The 14,903-nt window shown below is 47.6% G+C and overlaps 1 protein-coding gene across 3 annotated transcripts in view; it reads right to left on the reverse strand.

The window, feature by feature from the left end:
* Positions 1 to 2,225, reverse strand: part of PLPPR1 (phospholipid phosphatase related 1) — a 199,892-nt gene extending 197,667 nt beyond the window's left edge. The window contains exon 1 of one of the 3 annotated variants that reach the window (XM_030567865.1): positions 2,162 to 2,225. The gene's annotated coding sequence lies outside the window, so the exon portion shown is untranslated. Of the gene's footprint in view, positions 1 to 633; positions 871 to 1,774; positions 1,980 to 2,161 lie in introns of those variants that run through there. The other 2 variants (XM_030567864.1, XM_030567866.1) reach the window with 2 other exon arrangements.
* Between the last annotated feature and the right edge of the window lie 12,678 nt (positions 2,226 to 14,903).

Here is a 14,903-nt window from a genome sequence, read left to right on the forward strand (position 1 = left end):
ACATGGGATTTAGGATGGTGGGGGGTCTCTGTTTTGACATTTATTTTGATGATTTGGGTTATCCATTATATACTGCCTCAGTGTGTGGTCAGTTCCAACATGTGAAACAGACATATGTTCCAAGGGAATAACCTGGGAAGAAACAGGGTGGGGAAAACACAGGAATAGAAACATGGTATCCACTGCTCACACGCACCCCCCCTTCCTCTCTGTGAGTCATTGATGTGAATCCCAAATCCACCCCTTCTCTTCTGAAGAAGGTAACCCATTTCTTTTCCTTCCACTGCAGGAGCCGGGTAGTTTCTTCCCATTATCAGAAGTATTCCCTTCACACATTGTCCCATTTAAAAGAGAGATTGGGCCAGATCCTCAGCAAATGGAATAGTTCCAGTCAAGTCAGTGGCGTGACATCCATTCACACCAGTTGAGGATCTGGCTTAAGACATTGAAACCTTTTCTACTGACAGGGCACTACCATGGTTCCCAAAGAGGAAAACATCTTGGGGATCATCTCTACAAATACAGGTATTTACATTCCATAAGCCCCACTCCCTTATCAAAATGTGTTGTCTTCACAGGCACCTTAAAGATATAAAAAATATTTATCAGCTCGCTTTTTCTATTGATACTCACAGAACTAGAAGGCGAAGATAATGAAAACGACAGTACGGTCCTCGGTAAAGTGAGGAAAGTGTCCCCAGTATATGCCACACTCTCACACATCCCCTTCCATCGTAAGAATAAAGACACATCTAGCACCAGCTCATTTTGCCTCTAGGAGAGATTCCAGCTCCTTTCATCTCCTGGAGTTGATTTTAACATGTCTCCCAATAACTCATCATTCATGCCCATTAGTGACCCAAGCGTCACCTTGGCTGTTTGTGGTACATGCACAGAAAGAGCAACCATCAAAACAATGACACCCCTTCCCCCACCTCCCTGCTCCCCAGTTCTTCTGTTGAATACAGCACACAGGTCACTTTTTAATCTGCTGGTGAGGCATAGGATGGAGTCCCTGGGGCTGTGACGGAGCAGCAGGGAGTGGAGTGTCATGTCCCAGCTGCATATGTGAATCCCCTCATCCCATCAACATACAGCCCAATGTCTACTTGAGAAAGCAATCCACCCACACAGATCTTAACACGGAGAGACAGAGAACCACATGTATCAGCAGCACGGGGCTGCAAACATATATACACAGAGAAACAACCGACACATAAACACACAAAGAAATACACGAATACACATATGCATCTAGCCTGTCTCACTGCTTGTGTCACTCCCATTATAGACCCCACATGCCCAAAAAATCACACACACACACACACACACACACACACACACACACACACACACACACACACACACAGAGAAATATACATGCAAAGGCAACCAAGATACCCCCCCACCCCCAAACAGCCACACACAGAGAACTAGACATGGCAAATATTTACATGCATGCAGCTCCAAACTCCCATATCCCCACCCACACAAACAAACCCTTCTGTGTCCTTCCACAGCCGCAGAATTACCCCAGACCCAGTCACCGGGCCCCCTTTGTCCCCACATGAAAGGGAATAAAATATTAAAAGTTTGCTGTTGGGAAAGCAGGCAGGGGCTGCACCCTGTCAGCTGAGGAAGTAAAGGACCCCCACACACACACACATCCTTCTCCCAAATCTGCCTCCAGACACCTCCTCCTCCGGCCAGTGCATCCCAGCGGCCCCCTGGCAGCCTGGAGCGCTGCAAAAGGAGCCAGCAGCCCCTGACTCACCTCCCGTGCAGCCTCCCCCGGGGCTCTGTCCAGCTAGGAGTAGCGATATCCCGGCAGCCTGCTGCCCGCAGCCCCGCTCCCCAGCCCAGGCATGGTGACGGCCGGGCGCCTGGGCGTGCCGGCCCGCTCGGCTGGCTGGGGGGGGCGCTACTGGGGTGATTCCTCCCCCTCCCTCGCCCTGCCGCTGCCGCTGCCCACGGGCCGGCTCCTCTGTTTGCTTATCACAAGGACCAGCCAGCCGGGCAGGAGCGCGCAGGCGCAGGGGAAAGCTCCCGGGGCTCCCCTGAGCGGAGAGCGGGGGGTGGCGCCCTCCAGAGCCCCCTCCAGCCCCGAGCACCGCGCTGGGGGCCGGGATGGAGCCCGCCCGGCGTCCGCTTTCCCTCTCACCTGCCTCCGGCACCTTCCCTGTGCCTCGCAGGCAGCCAAGGAGCAATGCGGGGGAATCCCTCCCTGCTCCTTCCCGCTGCAAACTCTCCCGGCCCCGCTTGCACCGCTCAGTGCCCAGCCAGGGGCTGCAGCAGCGGCGCCCATCCTGCTCCCTCTGCCCGTTTCCTTGGGGGGTGCAAGGGCCTTGGCCGGGCTTAATTTGTAATGAAAGAGGCGCAGAGGCTCAAGCAATTTTTTTTTTACTTTCATAACTGACCTGGCAAGTCTAGAGGTGCCGGGGCTCTGAATGGACAAGCCTAGAGGTGCTGGGGCTCTGAACCGCCAGGCCCAGGGTGCCGGGGCTCTGAACCGCCAGGCCCAGGGTGTCAGGGCTCTGAACCGCCTGGCCCAGGGTGTCAGGGCTCTGAACCGCCTGGCCCAGGGTGCCGGGGCTAGGAACGGCCAAGCCCAGAGGTGCCAGGGCTCTGAACGCCAGGCCCAGGGTGTCAGGGCTCTGAACCGCCTGGCCCAGGGTGTCAGGGCTCTGAACCGCCTGGCCCAGGGTGTCGGGGCTCTGAACCGCCTGGCCCAGGGTGCCAGGGCTAGGAACAGCCAAGCCCAGAGGTGCCAGGGCTCTGAACCCCCAGGCCCAGGGTGTCAGGGCTCTGAACCGCCTGGCCCAGGGTGTCAGGGCTCTGAACCGCCTGGCCCAGGGTGCCAGGGCTAGGAACGGCCAAGCCCAGAGGTGCCAGGGCTCTGAACCGCCAGGCCCAGGGTGTCAGGGCTCTGAACCGCCAGGCCCAGGGTGTCAGGGCTCTGAACCGCCTGGCCCAGGGTGTCAGGGCTCTGAACCGCCAGGCCCAGGGTGCCGGGGCTAGGAACGGCCAAGCCCAGAGGTGCCAGGGCTCTGAACCGCCTGGCCCAGGGTGTCAGGGCTCTGAACCGCCTGGCCCAGGGTGTCAGGGCTCTGAACCGCCAGGCCCAGGGTGTCAGGGCTCTGAACCGCCTGGCCCAGGGTGTCAGGGCTCTGAACCGCCAGGCCCAGGGTGCCGGGGCTAGGAACAGCCAAGCCCAGAGGTGCCAGGGCTCTGAACCGCCAGGCCGAGGGTGCTGGGGCTAGGAACGGCCAAGCCCAGAGGTGTCGGGGATCAGCCCTGGCAAAAATTAAGCACTGGGTCCTTGGCTAAATCCTGGATACTGCGAGGCTTGGCCGAATTCTATTTAGATTGTCATTTTGACAGATCATATTGATGTTTGTTTTTAAGCAGTTTCACACACACAAACCGATTTTTATTGATTTATATGTGGGACGTTGGGGGGGTGGGGAGGCGTCAGACAATGCAGAATAGTCAGACAATAACTATCAAATAACCGTTGAGTTGCACAAAGCGTTAACTTACAATGCAGTGTCAATATCACATGTCAAAATATACCAAGTAAATAGCTTTAAATCAAACTCTAAACTCTCAAACAGCATTGTTCTTGCTTTGCCTGTCTATTATGGATGGACATATTTTTTCATCAGTTTGTGCATGTACAGTGAAATCAACATTTACCAGTAAAAATTGAATCCTCACAAGCTTATCTACAGCACCATATTTATTTTAGGCAGAGTTGCAGCTATCCTGGCTCCCCTGCCCAATCAGTGGGGTTTCACAAGTACAAAATACAGCCAGGCAGCAACGCTAGGGAGCAAATGGAGCATGGAATTACCCCCAAATGATCCAGGAGTGAAATTCGGGTACGTCTATACTACCCACCAGGTTGACAGGTAGTAATCGATCTATTGAGGATGGATTTATCACGTCTCATCCAGACACGATAAATCGATCTGCCAATCAATGCCCATACTCCATCTCCGCAGGAGGAGTAAGCAGTGTTGACAAGGGAGCCGCGGCAGTCGACTCACCGCCATAAGGACGGCCAGGTAAGTCGAACTAAGATACTTTGACTTCAGCTACGCGAAAAGTGTAGCTGAAGTTGCGTATCTTAGATCGATTCTTCCCCCAGTGTAGACCAGCCCTCAATGTTTTCAGCCCTGTTCCTGCAAGTGAATCTTGACTGCGTATTGGCTGGACCCATGTGTAGCCCCTACCGCAGTCAATGCCTGCGTGGAATTCAGTGAAGGTTCAGGGCCAGTTATTGTAACTTGCATACAGATAAAAGGTGCCAGGCACTTTTCTGAGTCTTTATAATGCATAGGACAATCAGGGCCACAATCAGTGTTATTGACCATGATATTTCCCAGGGTTTGCAGAGTTGGATTTTATTGTAATAAGAGATATAAAGGCCTCAATCCTGCAAGTCCTTCCTAACATGAGTAGCGCTTACTCATACAAACAGTCCCATTGAATGAAGCCCATGGGACAGTTTGCCTGAATCAAAGATGGCAAGACCTAGCTGCTGGTGTAGCATTTCTGAATCTTCAATACTTTATAGGGTTAAATAATATAATAATGATTTACACGATATCCCTTGTGTTATACTAAAATTTGCCTGCAGCCCACACACTCCTGCTATTATCATCCAAGAGAGGTGATAGAAAATGTTATTGATGTTTTAAAGAAACTAACTGCACATTATTTTCAGCTTTCCACACAGGCGGTTTTTGGTATGTTCCACCCATTGGGTCTTTGTCCCAAAGGGAGGAAGGGTCAATAGTCCAGTGATTAAGGTGCCAGGTCTTCGAAGTCCTTCAATTCCTTGCTCTGCGACAGACTCCTTGTGTGACCTTGAACAAGTCATTTAGCCTCTTTGTGCCTTAGTTGCCCATCTGTGAAATGGGGATAATAGCACTGCCCCTATGGATGTGGTGAAGATAAATACATTAAAGACTGTGAGGCACTCACACGTTACAGTAACGGGTGCTGTGTAAGTACCTACACAGGTACGTAGCTCTTATATTGCACTTTTTCCTCCATAGATATCAAAGGGCTTTACAAAGGATGTTGGTATCAGCCCCATTTTACACAAAGGGAAACTGAGGCACAGAGCGGTGACATGACTTGCCCAAGTTCACCCAGCATGTCAGTGGCAGCGACAGAATCTAACAGAACTCAGGACTCCTGTGTCCCAGTCCACTGCTCCATCCTCAGGGCTCGTAAGTCCTAGTCCAGTGTTCTGTCTACTAAGCCATACTGCCTCCTACAATACCTTAGCCAGACAGATTTCTCTCACATTGTCTCAGACTGACTAAACTGGTTTGGAGAAGAGCCACCCACTTTAAACCAAACCTGAACTTTTGGAGCTTCAGATACGTATCTTGTTTCCTATCTCCTCCCCTTTCATGACTCTCTCATGTGGCCAATTGATTCCCCCAACCCCATCTGGATTACGGAAGAAATAACATCAGAAAGCACAACAGCTCTTTCCCCACTCGCAGCAAGCAGGACATGAAGTGAAAGCAGTGCAGGAAAGCTGGGTCTCCCATTTTTTCCCTTGTGCCTGTGCTCATGCAGATTTCTAACCTGCTTCTAATATCAGAGAAGTACAGCAAGGGGTGAGGTTTTGTTTGTGAGTGTGAGTGGCCGTGTGGCTTTGACACCAGTCAGCTCTGGGTTCTTAGGGAACCAGGATGCAGTATCCAGCCTGTCTGACTCATGAAAGACACACCCACCCCTCACATACCAGTCTCTGCTTAAACCAAAACCTATCAGAGAAAAGAACTTGCAGAGAGCAGTGAAGGGCATTGGGAGACACACCTAGACCCCTCCAGACAAGGGTGACAAGATTAAGACATCTCCATTAGCATACAGAATGGAGAACAGAAACAACTCCCCTAGCCTCATCTGCATGAAAGATGGAACAGAGAGGCATCTGCATTAGCATACAGAATTGAGAACAGAGAACTGCAGTGAACTCTAGGACCAGAAAAGCAGGGAAGCACTGCATCATGGGGGATCTCTGCTCCAGATGTTAATGAACCTATCTCCTGGACACACCCAGCTCAGCAGTTAGAAGACCAATTCTAGTAATGAATCCTTGATTGATATCCAAAATACTGAAGCAGCCTAGTTGCATTGTGAGATCCCTGGAAGAAAACACCACCTATAGCCAAGAGTGGTCAGCTCCTATTGTCTAGCCTAAAGAAAACCCTTGAGTCATCAGTTTACCTATAAAGAAATCTAGTGTTCTCCCTTGAACCATTGTATTTTCTCTACAAAAATCCCTACTCACCCTCCAGTCAGTGTTCTAATGCTTAGATCCAAACTATGCATTAGGTCCACTGGGACTCCATCTTCTCCTGACTGACCATGCTGGGGGCTCTGCCTGTCTCCAGCACTCAGGACCCTGAGCTACCACCATCACCTGGGAACCCGAACAGTTCAAGCCTCATGCAGTGGGTGAGATCCCCTTCTTTCTCTCTCTCTCTTTTCCTTTCTACCTTAGGTATTAACCTTTAATAACATATATTATGTTGGTTTAGGCTCCTTGTGTAGTTATCGCTATTATTCAATAAATAACTTTTATGGTTAAGCTGGTTGCTTCTCTCTCTCTTGCTGAACTTTACTCTTTTGTGTTTTTAGCTTCCCCCATTCACTCTGCAGCAACGCTTCTTTTACCTAAGCTAAAGATCCCTGTAATGCCCAAAAATACTGTGGGGTTTGCTCATCAAGTGGGTTACCAGCAGGACACTTGTAATGTGAAAGTGGGGATAGGGACATGCTGAACTTGTGGCCCAGCCTATTGAGACCAGGGGCGTTTAAGGGTGGCAGCTTGAAAGTGCTGCTTGACCCAGCTCACTGACTACAGGGACATATAAGGAGTCAGCTTAAGAGTGCTGATTGACCCGGTCAACTCAGACTTGCTCTTTTAGTGTGTGTGTGTGTTCATCTGACTCTGGGGCTGGAGGAACCTAGCCCTGGGGAACCTAGGTCCTGCAGGGTAGCTCCATTGGGACAGGACTTGCAGAAGGGAGAAGTAAAGCTCCATATGAAAACACAAGCAGTACATTGATAGAATTACAGAATTGCAGAAGAGTAACCCGAATAAATGAGCATACCCCAACGTAATGGGCAAATCTGGTAACAGCGTGCCTGAACCAGCAGCAACAAGAAGCAGGGCCGGCTCCAGGGATTTTCCCGCCCCAAGCTGCCAAAAAAAAACAAAACACTGTCACGATCTGCGGCAATTCAGCAGGAGGTCCTTCTCTCCGAGTGGGAGTGAGGGACTCTCCGCCGAATTGCCGCCGAATACCTGAAAGTGCCGCCCCACTCCAGAGTGGCCGCCCCAAGCACCTGCTTGATAAGCTGGTGCCTGGAGCCGGCCCTGACAACAAAGGCTATTTTTAGCCTAAAGTAGGCCAGGCAGCCCCAGAAGAAGTTTTAATAGGAAGAATATTTTTCAAGGAAAATAAACAAAAATAATAGAGAAAGGTAAAGAAGAGTGAATGTTGAGCAGTGCTCCACATTAGCAGCTGCTAAACAGGCTAGGAACAGGCATTAAGACAATCTATACGCTGTATCTTAGGAAACCTGCCTCTCCCCCCCCCCCGCCCACAAACACAAATAAATAAAAGTTAATCTTTCAAAAAATATATAGCTTTTGGAACAACTGTATACCACTGATAGGGGGCAACACTCCACGACTGGGATTTTAAAGAGAAAAATTCTGATTGTTTATTACTGTATTGTCATCACACACAGGAGCCCCAGTCCCAGAGCAGGACCCCGTTGTGCTAGGCACTGTACAAACACAAAACAAAAAGGTGGCCCCTGCCCCACAGAGTTTACAGTCTAAGCTTAAACCCTGATGCAACAGTGTATTCTTATTCAGCAAGGCTTTTCAGAACATGCCTGACTGTAAGTATGCACGAGTCCCGTTGAATTCAATAGGACTTAATTACATGATTAAACACATGCTTCAGTGCTTTGATGAATCAGGGGCCTAAGTGAACTAGATGCCCAAATCCGGTTGAAATTCAATGGGAACTGGATGCTACCTCGTTTGTGCCCCTTTGACCATCCCAGCCCAAGTTCAGTAGTGATTTGTCATTTACGGGACCCAACTCTGGTCTCAATGTGGTGCAAATTGCTAGTGCCACGGTAATTTTTCAGATGGTTATCATCAATAATAAATGAAAGAGTCATTATCTCCAACTATAAGGAGAGTCTCTCAAAATGTTCTTTTCTTCTTTCATGTCACCTGGCGGCTCCCTCCTCCGGAATGATTATTTGAAATATTTAGCTCATTACTGTGAGACACGACACTATAGGTTTTGCTGTGTTATGGAATTATCTACCTCCCACTGTGAGTTATATGCTGAGACTCCCACCGTATTAAAAACAATAGTTGCCATAGTCAGTCAAATCACCAGTCCAGCTAATTTAATATCCTGATTCTAGCAATGGCTAGTACCTCATGTTTAAGAGAAAAGCATTACCAATGCATTTAAGATTTAATCTCGTATGGTGATCCTCCCTCTGATTTATGTGTAAATTTGTGAATAATCCCATTGAAATCAATGGACTACTCTCCTGCTTAAATTAAGCATATACTCAAGCTCTTTGCAGGATAAAGGCCAAAATCCTGAGCAATTTGCAGTATTGTGCCCTTAGGAATTTGCACTGTGCTGTACACAATGGGAAAGTGTATTTCCTAGTCCATATTAGCAATCAGATTAGACCCCTTAGCGTGAAATTTAATTATACTTATTTTACCATGCAGCCCTACTTTAAAATCCAGCAACTATAAATGACTCAATAATCTTTGCAGCAGTATCAGTGTATGCCAAGAGAATAAATATTCCCTAAATTTGTTTACCCTTAATTTCATCAAGTGATCTCTTGGGACAAGATAAAAAGAAAGACCCGCTCAATTTCCACAGCTCAATTTTCGCTTTATTCTTCATAGTCATAAATACCTCATTCAAGTCCCCTCTAACTTGTTTGTATCCCGGTCATTATGCAGAGTGTTTCACAGTGAAGATACTCCAAAGTTCTAGTGGACTTGAATTTGAAATAGGTCTTTATTATTATGCTATATTAGAGGACACACCAGTTCTTGGAGTTTTGGGAGGTACATTGTGATATCTAAATTTTATGATGTTCTCGCAAACAGGAGCAGCTCTATGTATTTTGCCGCCCCAAGTGCGGCAGTCAGGTGGCTTTTGGCGGCACGCCTGTGGGAGGTCCACTGGTAATGCGGATTTGGCGGCGCGCCTGCAGGAGGTCCCCCGGTCCCACACCTTCGGTGTACCCGCTGCCAAATTGCCGCCGAAACCGCGGAACCAGTGGACCTTCTGCAGGCATGCTGCCGAAGGCCGCCTGACTGCTGCGCTAATGGTGACCAACAGGCCACCCCCCCCCCAGCTTGCTGCCCCAGGCACGCTCTTGGTGCGCTGGTGCCTGGAGCCGCCCCTGCTCGCAGAGAATTGTTTCAAAACACAGGGCAAGATGTTTGTCAATGGGCCCACGACCCTAAGAACGTCTTTATGCCAAAGAGTGCACTGTTGTGTAACAATAAATCCCAGCAAGTCTGACAAACTCATTATGCTCAACACACAGAATATTTAGCCAAACAGTGTCTTGTAAGGTATCATCTGATAAGGAGTGGCACTCTGGTCATGAATACCATGGTGTGATGTATGTAGGGGTTGTATATAAAAATTATATATGTGTGCTGGAAATATGTTCTTATAATATGTTGTGGAGGCAGTTGATAAACAATCCTACCTTAGACAAAGGAGTGTGGATTTACCTGTGTTCACAGATCAAGCTGACAGGTAGATGAGAAAACAGCATGGCCTGATTACAAGCAAAGGCCAATAAAAGTACATGTTTATCTAAGGTAAACTAGGCAATCAAGAAAGCAAATGGACCAGAGGATGAAGAAGGGGCTTTGGACTGGCCCACCAAAGAGCAAGCAACCAGGGAGAGGAACTTTGTCTGGGTTTACTTTTCAAATAATACATTTCAAAGCTTATCTGAACCATAAAAGAGAATGGGGATTCCTTTGTTATCCATCATTTAGGGGACAAAAGGGACAATCTGTGAAAGGTGGATTCCACAGTCATGTGGGTTGAGGATGGTGAGAACTGACGGTAGTGAGAAATTCCCTGAGACCGGGAATGTAATCTGTTAAATTTTAGATACTAGAATGCATGTTTTAGTTTGTTTTACTTGTAACCATTTTCTGTTTCTATTATCTCTGCTTAGTGCCACTTAAATCTCTGTTCTTTATCAGTAAACTTAATTTTAGCTTTACTATAAAATCACCTCACTCCCTGTTATATTAAGATGAGGTGTGCAATCTCAGCTGAGCCAGCAGGCTGGTGTGCATTCTGTCTCTTTTGAGACAGCAGACCTGGTGTTTCTGTGGGAACCCAGTGATGGGAGCTAGATGCTACAGAGAAACACTCTTCCAGAGGATAAGCTTCAATCTCAGTAAAGTTAGTGGGACTTAACCAAGTGCTTCAGTGTACACATATGCTAATTGCTGAATTGGAGCCTTAAAGTAGTTTGGCAATAATTACATTATTTGTCTGTCACATGCCATTCAGGAAAGCCACGGTTAAATGCTGCTGTGATGCTATGGGATTCATGCTTGGAGGGCTCCTTTGATGTTTTATTGCATCTTCCTGTCTTGACGTGACATTACACATCGCTCATCACTAGCCAGTGCTAGAGTCATACTGATCTTTGTAGTAACAGGAGATTTGATTTAGGTGAAAACTCTGTGTTTTTTTACAGAAACATCAATCTTTCTGTATTCTCAATAGCTGGACTCAGTACCACAGCATTACTAGCAGTTAGAAGCTGTATGCAACTACAGATTTGAGGACCCAGTACTGGAAAGTGCTCAGTTCCCTCAGCTTTGTGAGGCAATGTGAAATTTTGAATTTCCAGTAAGTGCATGAAATTCTTCCCAATTATACCATTTGTACCAAACACAGAAAATGGCTCTCTCTGCATCTGCAAGCTTGTTTCCAGAAGCTAGATTCTAACAATGCTGCTAAATTACACACTGCTGCAAGATTATTGACCTGCAAATTAAGGCCCTGATCCTACAAAGACTTAAGCAAAATGAGATGCTTGCTGCGTCAGGCCTCAATCCTGGAAGGATTTGTGAATATGTTTAACGTTTATGCCTTCTGAGTAATCTCATTGAAATGTGTGTGTAAAATTGAGCACATGTATAAGTCTTTGCAGGATCAGGGCCTAACCTAGCAAGTATCTCACTTTGCTTAATTATTAGTAGTAATAATCCATTTTGAGATAGCACTTCAGTTAGGTTGGGACTCGTTTGTACCAGCCGCTGTGAATCATATAGTAAAATGATAGTCCCTGCTCCAAGGAGTTTAAAGCCTACAAGACAAAATAGAACAGGTACATGGCTTGGAGAGGAAGGAAAACAGGATATCTTAGCAGAAGCTAAGGGTATGTCTACACTACAGGATTATTCCAATTTTACATAAACCGGTTTTGTAAAACAGATTGTATAAAGTTAGCCAGACAGATTTCTCTCACACTAAGCACATGCGGCCACACTAAGCACATTAATTCAGTGGTGTGTGTCCATGTACCGAGGCTAGCCTTGATTTCTGGAGCATTGCACTGTGGGTAGCTATCCCATAATTCCTGCAGTCTCCCCCTCCCATTGGAATTCTGGGTTGAGATCTCAATGCATGATGGTGCAAAAACAGTGTCGTGGGTGATTCTGGGTAAATGTCGTCACTCAATCCTTCCTCCGTGAAAGCAACGGCAGATAATCATTTCGCGCCCTTTTTCCCTGGATTCCCCTGGCAGACGCCATAGCATGGCAACCATGGAGTCTGTTTTGCCTTTTGTCACTGTCACCATATGTGTACTGGATGCCGCTGACAGAGGCGGTACTGCAGTGCTACACAGCAGCATTCATTTGCCTTTGCAAGGTAGCAGAGATGGTTACCATCCCTGTTGCACCGTCTGCCATTGTAAATTGGCGATGAGATGATGGTTATCAATCATTTTGTACCATTTGCAATTGGAAAGTGGCGATGATGATTATCAATCATTTTGTACCATCTGCTGCTGTCATGGGTGCTCCTGGCTGGCCTCTCTGAGGTCGGCCGGGGGCGCATGGACAAAAATGGGAATGACTCCCCGGGTCATTCCCTTCTTTATGTTTTGTCTAAAAATAGAGTCAGTCCTGCCTAGAATACGGGGCAAGTCTACTAGAAAGCCAGAGAGCACAGCCGCTGTGGGTCAGAGCCCCAGAGATCCCACAGAAATGATGAGCTGCATGACATTCTAGGGGGTGCCCCTGCAACAAACCCACCCATTGCTTCCCTCCTCCCGCAACCCTCCTGGGCTACCATTGCAGTGTCCCCCCATTTGTGTGATGAAGTAATAAAGAATGCAGGAATAAGAAACACTGACTTTTTAGCGAGATAAAATGAGGGGGAGGCAGCCTCCAGCTGCTATGATAGTCCAAGCAGGACATTAAAGGGTCGGGGGGAAGAGGATCACAGCCACCCGCTGCTATGATAGTCCAGGGAGTACAGAATCTTTTCTTTAGACACGAAGAGGGGTGGGGTTGATGGAGCTCAGGCTCCAGCTGCTATGATGAGGACGGTTACCCAGCATTTTGTACTGTCTGCCAGGAATGACGGAGTCATTCCCATTTTTACCCAGGCCCCCCTGGCCGACCTCACCAAGACCAGCTAGGAGCACTCATGGGCGGATGGTGGTTTTCCACCATTTTGTACCGTCTGCCATCAGGAAAGGACGGGGAGGGGATGCTGCTGTTCATCGCCGCAGCACAGCGTCTACCAGCAGCATGCAGTAGACATACAGTGACATTGAAAAATGGCAAGAAACTATTTTTTTCCCTTTTCTTTCATGGGGGGCGAGGGGGGGTAAATTGACGAGATATACTCTGAACCACCCCGGACAATGTTTTTGACCCTTCAGGCATTGGGAGCTCAGGCAAGAATGCAAATGCTTTTCGGAGACTGCAGGGACTGTGGGATAGCTGGAGTCCTCAGTACCCCCTCCCTCCCTCCATGAGCCTCCATTTGATTCTTTGGCTTTCCGTTACGCCTGTCACGCAGCACTGTGCTGAATCCCTGCTGTGGCCTCTGTCTATCATAGCCTGGAGATTTTTTCAAACGCTTTGTCATTTCGTCTTCTGTAACGGAACTCTGATAGAACAGATTTGTCTCCCCATACAGCGATCAGATCCAGTATCTCCCGCACGGTCCATGCTGGAGCTCTTTTTGGATTTGGAACTGCATCGCCACCCATGCTGATGAGAGCTCCACACTGGACAAACAGGAAATGCAATTCAAAAGTTCACGGGGCTTTTCCTGTCTACCTGGCCAATGCATCCGAGTTCAGATTGCTTTCCAGGGTGGTCACAATGGTGCACTGTGGGATACTGCCCGGAGGCCAATACCGTCAATTTGCCGCCACACTAACCCTAATCCGACATGGCAATACCGATTTCAGCGCTAGTCCTCTCGTCGGGGAGGAGTACAGAAACCGATTTAAAGAGCCCTTTATATCAATATAAAGGGCCTCGTATGAACTGGTGCAGGATTAAATCAGTTTAACGCTGCTAAATTTGGTTTAAACGCGTCGTGTAGACGAGGCCTAACTGTGTGTGCATTTCATAGCCACTCAGAACAGCACATCACCTGCCTAACCTCAATGAGATGGCAGTTTTCTGTTTGAATTACAGCAAAGGTAATTGGTAGGTAAGGAAATCCCCATTTTGCAGATTGGTATCTGAAGCACTGAGAGACTAAGTGACATGCCTGGGGCCACAGGGGAAAGTCTGTGGCAGGATAGGGATTTGACCACTAGTCTACTTATTAAGCTAGTGCCTTAGGCACTAGGCCATCATTCCTCTCTCGAGTTTATCTCAGCTTTTGTGTGCAGCTGCGGACATACAGCCCATGCTGATTTGCTTTTAACTGACGCCTGGATTCAGCTTCAGTTGAGGTGTTTTTGCCAAGAGGCGCAGCATTCTGTGCTACTAAAAATAGAAGTGGGTAAACTATCAAGATGAACGGTGTTGATTCTTTCACTGTAGCGCAAAGCTCATTTCTTGGGTGGTGAAACATTGTTTCCCCTGCCCCCAAACCTGAGCAATGTCTGATTTTTCACCAGCCGTGTGAACAGTTCTAGTAACACTCACAAAACACTGAGAACAAACACTTGAAAAGGACAGATGAAATACTTCACAGTGAAATACCCACGCTATTCAGGATACTGTGGTAAGGATCTTTTCAGCCTGCAAGCATCTTAGCGTCTTTTAAATAGAGTTCCACCAAACAAGAAACTAGCAGGTTTGGGGTTTTTTAAATCAAGGCTTTCATGTTATACAGAGCACAATGGAAACTGAAAAGTCCTTTCTTTTCAGTCTGTCTCACCAGAGGTGGGGTTAGGCACATACAGCAAAGGAGTCTGACTCCAGAGGAGTTCCACAGCAGGTAGAAATATTAGAAGATGTTTTTATTTCCTGAACTGCTGGTGTGACAGCTGCCAATGCCATCTTTGCTGACACTCTGGGGATTAAACCATGAAGCCTTCAGAGATAAAAGCATGAGCTGTTACAGCTTGAGCTGGAGCTCCCTAGCAGAGGTGCTAACAGATTCATATCCTCACTTGGATCAGGCACAAAGGGAGACCTGTAACATACTTTCCATCAGGTTACACAGGCATAGAAAGAAGTCCAGCTGCACAGTAGAAAATTTCCTCACCCTAGTGTGAAATTCACTTATGCACAAAGGGCTCTCTCTAAGCTTAGGCATCCCTTAAGTCTCATGAAAGTCCTCAAA

This window comes from Gopherus evgoodei, chromosome 6 (assembly GCF_007399415.2).
Source record: "Gopherus evgoodei ecotype Sinaloan lineage chromosome 6, rGopEvg1_v1.p, whole genome shotgun sequence".
NCBI lineage: Eukaryota > Metazoa > Chordata > Testudines > Testudinidae > Gopherus > Gopherus evgoodei.